Raw genomic sequence first — 8,477 nt, 5'->3', positions numbered from 1 at the left:
AATTGTATCTAGCAATATTCCAATAGTGAAATATATTAAGAATTTATTAATACTCCTACAATAAAACAACTAAGATTTAAGTTAGTGATTACTTAATTATTAACTGAGTATAAGTTTTTGAAAATTATTGTTTGGTAATAAGAAAAAACTTTTTGATAAATTCTTGTTTTTTTTTTGGTTTTATATAGTTTACAAGATATAAGAACTGTACAAAAAAATTATTTTTATATAATTTAAAAAGTTAAAAAGCTAAATATTATAAAATTAAAATTCTGTAATTTCAACCAACAGAATTTTTTTTTGTCTTTCTTGCATATAAAATGAACATTTTATTACTATAGAATTAATTAAAGGCATAGGAGTAAAGGATTTTTTTACAGAATTTTACATTTGCTTTACCTCAAAGCTCAAAGTATTAACTATAAACTAGTTTTTATAGAATTTATTTACTTCATTTAATTGTTGAAATATAGTGGCATTTGGAAAAATTTTCCAATACAAACATACAGACTGAAAATATTTCATTGTCAGTTTTGTGGGAAATTTAGAAATTCAGTAAAAATATTTTCTCTATCATTTAAGCAATTGACTTCAAACTAAAGCAGGGTTGCCACAGATCAAGCTGAGAAAAATTTCTTGACTTTTTCTTGACCATTTAATAAAATGTTCCTGACTTTTCTAAATCTAAACTCTTAATCTAAACATATTCTAAAATACATAACAAAACACTTGAAACTATAGAAAGCTTTCAATCTTATTTTTATACAGGTTAAAACAACAATTTTTTTTGATGAATTCAATCATCTTACTTCCATCACATCACTTGAACTATCTAGGTATGATTGATGTATTTGCAATAAACAGCTAACTTGTATTTTCTAACTTGATACAGTTCTAGTTTGTGTGCATACATATAACTTTAACTCTTCTTCACGGTGTAATAGTTTCTCCTTTCATAATGTTTTCAAGCAGAGCTTTGTTAATACTAAAAACTCGTTCAAACTCAGCCTGGTCATTGTGCAACACAAATAATGGTTGCAACAACTTTTCAAGAGAAGATTTGGCAGGAACTTTCAATGTTTGAAAATAGAATTGGTCCAAAAGATCTTCACTTTGCTTGAATTTCTTGAACTTTAATGCATCAATTGGACAATTTACTAAAGTTATAAATTGTTCAATGCTAGCATCACCATCAGAGTGGAGCACTTTGTAAGGAGTGCACAATGTTGACAAAACTCTTAACAACAATTGTGACTCCTAGTTTTTCAAGGCTATGCGGATTTAGGCATGACATATTTTTTACAAATGTACTTCCAATAGCCATTCTGCTCCAGAGATTTTCAACCGCTTTTATAACAAATACTCTATATTTTTTGTTGAAATATAAGACCTTTTTTTCCTCAACTAGGTTTCTTTTTTCTCAAATTTGCAAGCAAATTAATTGCAGCACAACCACGATCAAGGGCCTGTTTTAGGGAAACTTGATTATTCAATTCAACCTTGAATAATTGGTCAAGGTTGAGGTTCGTAACTATCACCTCTTTCATAATGATGCAGAGAAATTTAATTACCAAGCACAAAATGTCCTCATGCATAAAGGCAACAACAGGATGGGTACTCTGGTACAATGTCAAAAAAGGCTCCATTAGAGATATCACATAACTAAAGAAATGCAAGAAAACTTTTGTGCATATATAACAGTTTCACTATGGAAGTGTCCTTGCCACAGATCATCAATAAAAAAAACTGCTTGTTCTAGTAGGGAATATGTGAATAGAAAAAAATGTGCAGTTTTATAAAGGATACTTTATTGATATTTACCAGATGAAGGCATTGGAAATTAAGTAAATTTGTAAATTTCTAGGAAAACTTTGCAATTTTAGTCTGGCTTTAAATGATTTTTAATTAATCTTTTACCAATTGAAGGCTTTGGAAAGTAAAAAAATTTGTAAATTTGAACTGACAAAATCTGAAGTTTTTTCAAACTTTGTCAAATTTCTTGAATTTTTGTCAAAAGCCATTTATTCCTGCCTTTTGTCATTTTTTAGTTTTTCTTGACTTTCCTGACCTTGTAGCAACCCTGCTAAAGGGTTTCCACTTTTTTATTCAAAAAGTTCAGCCTGAGTGACCAAAAGCTAGCTGAGTTAAAATAAGCTATCCTGAGTCGAGTCAGCCTGAGAACTTAAGAAAATTGAAAAAATTAAAAAAAATTATTTTGTCTAGCTTTGATTCCAAAAAAAAAGAAATAATAACAGAAGGGCTTTATAAAAACATAACTTTTAGAATCAGAAAAACTAAACTTATATTTAAAACATATATAGACTAGTCTGATTCTGTCTGAGTTTTTCTATGTTAAGCTTAGTGTTTCTAAAATTTTAAACTAGCCTAAGTTATCCATGGTAGCTCAACAATAGATAATGACTTAAACAAGTTTCTTAAACAAAGTTTGTTATAATTATGGTTTATTTGTGTTTGCAACATATTAATTAAAAAATTCATTTTAGTTATCAAAAACATTTTTTTGAAATTAATTTAAATAAAAACAACCTTTAATTTTAGCCAAAGTTTCTATGCAGAGTAAAACATTTTCTGTACCTCCTTGCAGATAGTTATTTGTATTATAAATAATACAGTGTTTTTTATTCTCTAAATTTTTTAGGGTTCTGTACAAAACCAGCTTACAGGTAATTTAATTTAATAAAATTTATTTTATCCAAAATCTTGATTATATAACAGCAAATTCATATAATTTTTTTTGCCCTATTTTTATTTATTTAGATACTCATACTGTTTTTTTTTTGTTTGTTTTTAGGTTTTGCAACTAAAGATTTCAATTAAACCATAATGTTATATCACCCAGACATAACTAAAATGACGTTTAAATTGTTTCTTAAAATAATTTACTTCGACTTAAAACTAATTTCATTTGATTTTTATTAAAATTTTAGATATTATCAAAATTTTTTGTAATAAATAAACAGCATTAGTTTTAGTCAAATGAACTTAAAAGAATACTTTTATAGTTACTGCTTATAGTTAAAATTGTACATTAATATGTTTACATTTATTGTACATTAATATATTTACATTTTAACATAATCTTAATTTCTTTATTTCTGGTAGTATATATATAGCTTTTGAAAATGAACTAAATTTTGGAAAAGTTTTTGAGCTAAAACAAGCAGTTAAAATTACACATAATAAATGTTTATGAATCAACTTTTACTAAGGAAGAACTAAAAGGGATTTATAAATGCTTTTATACCTAGTAAAAAATATAATTTAAATTTAAATCCTGAATTAGTTACTTTTATAAAATAGTCATTTGTACTTAAGTATAAAAATATATTCAGAAACTTCTGTAGTTAGCATATTTACACTGGTTTAAAGTTTTTTGCTATAAAAAACCCTAAGCTGAAAACAAAAAAAAACAAACAGTCTTAAAATTTTTAAATAGAACTCAATAAACAAATTTATAACTAAAATACTTTTGAGACTAAAAAGTTTTAAAAAATGTTCTTTAAAGAATAGCTAACTTAAAATTTGATTACGAATTAAGAAAACAATTAAGTTTGCTAATATTTTGAATAAGCCAATTAGACCTTAACAGTAGAGTCAATGTTATGTTAAAGTTGATTATTGTTATTTTATTTAACCACAAAGAATAACGCTCAAAACATTTGTTCCTAGGACTTGGTGCACGAAGAACCTATCCGTTATTGAGTCGCACACCACGGATATCTTTTAATGTCATGTCCAGGACAAGGATTGCACCATACTTGCTAGCGGAGTGCTAAAATAACAAAAATAAAAGTTCTAAACAGTTGTTAGTTTGTTTTAACTTTAAATTTTTAGCCCAAGTAACTCTGTTGCGATTTGATAATAGAAATCTGTTCACTATAAGTGAATTGAAAAAAAATTCGAAACAAGAACTCTGAACACTGACTTTGTTTTTTATAAACTAAAACTGTCATGCACAAAAAATTTTTGGCGATTGGCTCGTACAATTATTAAAAAAAAAATGTAAACTGTTTATTAAGGAAAAAAATACAAAAACTACTGTTTTATGTTTAACGTTTTTTAATTTATTGCATATGTTTCATTATTAAGATTGTCTAGCAGGGTTGCTTCGCTAAAATGCTAATATTGCTATTACAACTGAATTAGTTTAGTTAATAAAAGCTTTTTTTTAATTAGAACGTTAATAAGTGTATATGTCAGATTAAATTTTAACATGCCTTCTATGCAGTGCAGAAAATCCTAAAAAATGAACCTGGTTCACAAAGAACCTTTTGGTTATCAATTCGCACACCACGGATACCTTTTAAGGTCTTGTCCAGAACTACGCATTTTAGGCTTTTTAAAGTGTGAATTCAAGGGGATGAATATCTACCAAAGTTAACTTTATTTAGAATTATGGTTAAGCCAGGACAGGAGTACATTGTATGACAAAGCTGGGCAGCCTTTCTAAGTAAATTACGAGTTATATATAGAGAAATCACTCGTAGGTATCAATAAGTTAGAAAACATTTTCAGTAGGCTCTATTTTTGGAGAAGAACGATACTTAAAAATAAAAATAAGGCCAGTGGTTGAATGCCGTGAATAATGCTTTTGATAATTTTAAACATTGTAATGTATTTTTGTTTCCATTTGTTCTTAAGTGTTTTTGGCAAAGTTAATTTTTAATAAAAAAATAAAAAGCTAAAATATTATCCACTTACTTTTTTTTAACAAATCGATTTAAATAAAATTTCAATTATGAAATTTATTACTTTTTTCATACAGTTACTGGAAGTAGTCAAACTTGTAACAAGCAATGCAGTACAGGTACCGCAAGTTCTCTTTTTATGCCGATGACTACAACTACTTGTGAAAATTTTGGCGGAGAAAGCTTAAAGGTTCCATCGATAAACAGGCATCATATTTCCATTAGAATATCAAGTAAAGCTTCTCTAATATAGGACATTAATAGCTAAAAAGCAAACTATTCTTTAGTTAATTCAAATAAAAGATTAAAAATTTTAACTTAAAAAAATAAAAATTCTACTTGAGACATTCCCACTGTCCCGAAGCAGAAAATTTTCAGTGGTATCGTTCCCTTTATGTATTTTTACGTATTATGGTATTTCGATACCTTCTATTGTATCTGCAATCGGTGAGTAAAGATTATGTGATTTTCTGGCACGTCTGAAATTTTTAATTAGGTTTCTATAAAAAGCTTACACTTTTAAAATTTTAGTAATCCCTGTATTTAGTTCATTTTAAAAGTACAAAAATTCATTATCTATAATTAAACAAAAACTGTACGTCTAAAGGATATTGACTGGTATAAGCTAAAACCTATAGAAAAATAAACTTTATTTTTATGAAAACACAAGAGAGAAAATACACTTTATTAAAATATAAGCTCTACGTCTGGTAATGACAGGTATAAGCTAAAACCTAAACTAAAACAAACGTTATTTCCAAAACTAATAAAAAAATTATTCACTTTATTAAGATTAAACTGTAAGTCCAAAAGATATTAATTTGAACAAGTTGAAATCTGAAATAAAATCTGAAAACTAAAAAAAAAACTTTACTTACATTGCCGCCCTTTAAAATTTTTTCTTTTAGTAGTGAACCTTTAAATAACTGCGGAATTCAATTGATTGCTGAACTTACAAGTCCTTTCGGACTTGCAATACGAACTAGTACTAAAGTTTAAAATAACGTTTAAGTTATGAAAAGCACATATAGTTTTAAGCATAAAATCTTCTTAGTTAAAGCTTTGACTTATAACATATTTAAAGCTTTTTAACTTTTAGTCTACATGTTGCAAAGTTTGTTTTTAGATTTTTAAACATAACTGTAAAAATGTTATGTAAGCATAAAAAAGAGTGTTAGTCAATGCTAAAGTGTCACTCCGCGCTTAAGTGTCACTCCGCGCTTAAGTGTCACTGCGTGCTAAAGTGTCACTCTGTGCTAAAGTGATGCTGTGCTTTTCTGACTCGTTCCCAAGATTTGTTGTTGTGTAACAATTTTTTAAGTATCATAACATAAAAAAATAATAATATCAAAGTTAAAACAAAATAATGATATGAAAATCACCCAATATATTGTTTTTAACGATTGTCTTAATGTTAAAGAAAAGTTAAAATAAAAAAATGACAACTATTAATAAAGTTTATATTTTACCTCGGGAATATGACCAGTGTCTTTTACATGTTACTTGTGTATCAAATTGATATTAGATTATAGATTTAATAAAACACTTAGTTTGTAGAGTATTTTAAACTCCTTTTTATCACTACAAAAGTAAATAAACACCTTGACTGTCAAAGTATAACATTTTATGAGTTTAAAATAAATACGTATTATCAATAAACAGATATGCTTAAAAGAAATAACCTATTTGTACCAAATTTAGATTAAATTCTAATTCTAGGTTGCCAGATGAATAAGTAAAAGATAAGCTACATGAAAAAAGCAGTTCTACAGTATCAATTAAGTTATAAAATGTGCTGAAACGAAAACATATTATCGAAATTTTTTACTTATTAAAGTATTTTCAAAAACCAATAAATGTAGGCGAAACTAAATTAATCGAAAAAAACAAACTAAGATTTATTAAAAAACTCATAAAACCAGATACAACCTTTATAATAGTATAAATATACTAAAAGTTTTTTTTTTTAATTTTTCAATTTAAAACATGGTTAGAGGAATATTCTTAATTTAGTTCATTATAATCTTATATTAGTTAAAGTATTATTTACAACTAACCTGATATACATGCTTACTTTCTGATTTAGTTTTTAGTTTTAATAAAAGTATTGTTTCAAAAAAAGTATCAAACTATTTTGAATGTTGTCTAACTTTCAAAAGAAGTTGCAAAAGTAGTGATTTTCTTGTGTTAAGTTTAAAAAATTTTTTATTCCCGAGTATATTTAAGACTAAGAAAACACTTTTCATAAAACCTTGATATTTTCAAATTAAAATTTTTTTTTTACAATAAACCAGTAGTGTTTATTACAACATACTTGTTTCTGCTATAGTTTCTTTAAAAGTAGTTTGAATTTTAAAAACGAATTAGTTTAACATAAACATATACTAATTTTTTTTGGTTAAAATTATTTTATAATCAAATAATTATTCTATTATAAATTTGACGTTGTTCTTTTGAATGTTTTGTAAGGAAGACGGTTAACAATTTTATTCTCTACCATTTGTAATTTTTTTTTTAACTACGTCCAAACAAACAATTAATCTTATTTTTAGTATATTGATAAAAGTTTGATTTTTTTATACTTTTCTTATTAAAAAAATTAAACAACTATTAAATATTATAATGTATTTGATAGTAAGTAAATCAGCTTTAAAGAAAACTTAGCTTCATACTTTGTTTTATTTTAAATACTACGAAGTTTTGTAAAATTTTTGCTACTAAAAAATAAAATAGTAAAACTTAAAAAAAAATTTAAGTCCATAAAGTTTTAAATTTGATATATTACTGATTTATTAGTTGATTATGTATAATTTTTTTTTCCTTTTGCTTTATAGACATTTATAAAATTATTCATCGGTGGTATTTAAACTAGTGATGTTAGATAAGTATTTGAGGTAATTTTTGATGTGTTCGTCGCTTCTCTTTGTTCAAAACTACATTATGCCCAACACTGTAACTGTTGGCTGACTTTTTAGAAGAATTTGAACTTTCTATCCAGTTCTTGAGCTTAAGATTTTGCAAAAAGTCTTTTTTTCTTATAACACATCCACATGAGGTATCTGCCAAGTTTTTACAACACCCTTCTTCTGCTTTGTTGCCACTTAAAATATGGTGCTTTTTGTATACATTTGGTTTGGTTGCATTTCTGTTATTTTAATTATCTAAGTTAGGAACTGTTTAATTGGAAACTATTATTAAAAGTTTAACAAAAATCTATTGTAGTTTAAATAAAATTCTTTTTTTTAAGTAAAATATCTAAAAGTTGTAAATTATTGTCAATATGATTTAAAACAGTACATGATATGGAATTAACAAGTTAAAAAACGAAACGTAGATTTAATTTTAATTTAGTTCAATAAGTATTGATTTTTTTTTAAGTACACTTTATTTAAGTTGTTTTTTGCAAGTGATCTGTTCGTAAAAAAAGTTCGTTCAAGTCAAATACTTTAAAGCAGTATATATTAAATTGCTATTGATCAATTTGAAATGTTCCGTTTTTCTTAATTAAAGTACTTTATATGACAGATTTACCATGCTTTTTTAACTCCGTTTTAAGATTTTTAAATTAATACTAACGATGTTTAGTATTTTTTGATATTTTCAAAATAATTATAAATACCATTTTAACAGTAAAACATAACTTAAAGTTTTAAAATGGACGTTTAACATTCAAATTTACTTTTTTATATAGACGTCTTCATTGACTTTATGACAACTAAATTTTGAGTTTGAATGTATAATATTTTTTGCTGCACTGGAAGGCTTAGG

The sequence above is a fragment of the Thalia democratica genome, chromosome 3 (assembly GCF_965202585.1).
Source record: "Thalia democratica chromosome 3, ktThaDemo2.hap1.1, whole genome shotgun sequence".
NCBI classification, from domain to species: Eukaryota; Metazoa; Chordata; class Thaliacea; order Salpida; family Salpidae; genus Thalia; species Thalia democratica.
The sequence above is the reverse complement of the archived record's forward strand: the minus strand, read 5'-3'. Positions refer to the sequence as shown.